Raw genomic sequence first — 758 nt, 5'->3', positions numbered from 1 at the left:
ATCCAGGAAAGGAGACACATGATTTAATTGCTGTGTGTGTGCATGCATGTGTGTGTGCGCGCACGCGCGTGCGTGCGTGTGCGTACGTGCGTGCGCATGTGTGCGTGTGTGTGTGTGTGTGTGTGTAATTTGGTGATCTTTTCGTCTGCCATTTTTCAAGGTGACACTGCTGGGTCCTTCAGGGCTTTCTTTTCAATCCTTTCCGGGATTGAAATTATGATGGAGTAATTTTTCCACCGAAAATTGCCTCTGTCACTTGTGGTTGGTATCTCTCTATAAATTTCTCAAGTGTATTTCTCTCTCTGTACCTTTCTCTTTTTCTTTTCTCTCTCTCTCTCTATCTCTCTCTCTCTCTCTCTCTCAGATCCTACTTTCAGTATGATGTTTCCTGAGATGTGTTGATTTATTATGCAGATATTACAGTAAAATTATTAATTCGACACTGACTCCACAAAGTCCAAGTGTTTAATGCTGATGGCTAAATGGGAGAAAAACTCCAAAGTCTAAACATGCCGAGTTCCTTGCTTACAGGCATACTCACGTACGGCACGTCAAACCTCTCCCTACCGCTCGCAAACGCGTGCTTGCACAAACACCTGCTTGTTTCTGGAGTAAAATATAAAAAGCTCGTGTCATTTGAGAGTTAAGGGGTGGTTCCTTGGAGAAAACGTGCCCTATATTTTATTTTCAATGGAAACTTATCTAATTATATTGAAGTTAACTTCCTGATGGTCGATTCAAGGGCAACCGAGTTACGC

Source organism: Electrophorus electricus, chromosome 1 (genome assembly GCF_041902795.1).
Source record: "Electrophorus electricus isolate QZ-2024a chromosome 1, ASM4190279v1, whole genome shotgun sequence".
Taxonomy (NCBI): Eukaryota; Metazoa; Chordata; class Actinopteri; order Gymnotiformes; family Gymnotidae; genus Electrophorus; species Electrophorus electricus.
Note: the sequence above shows the minus strand (reverse complement) of the source record.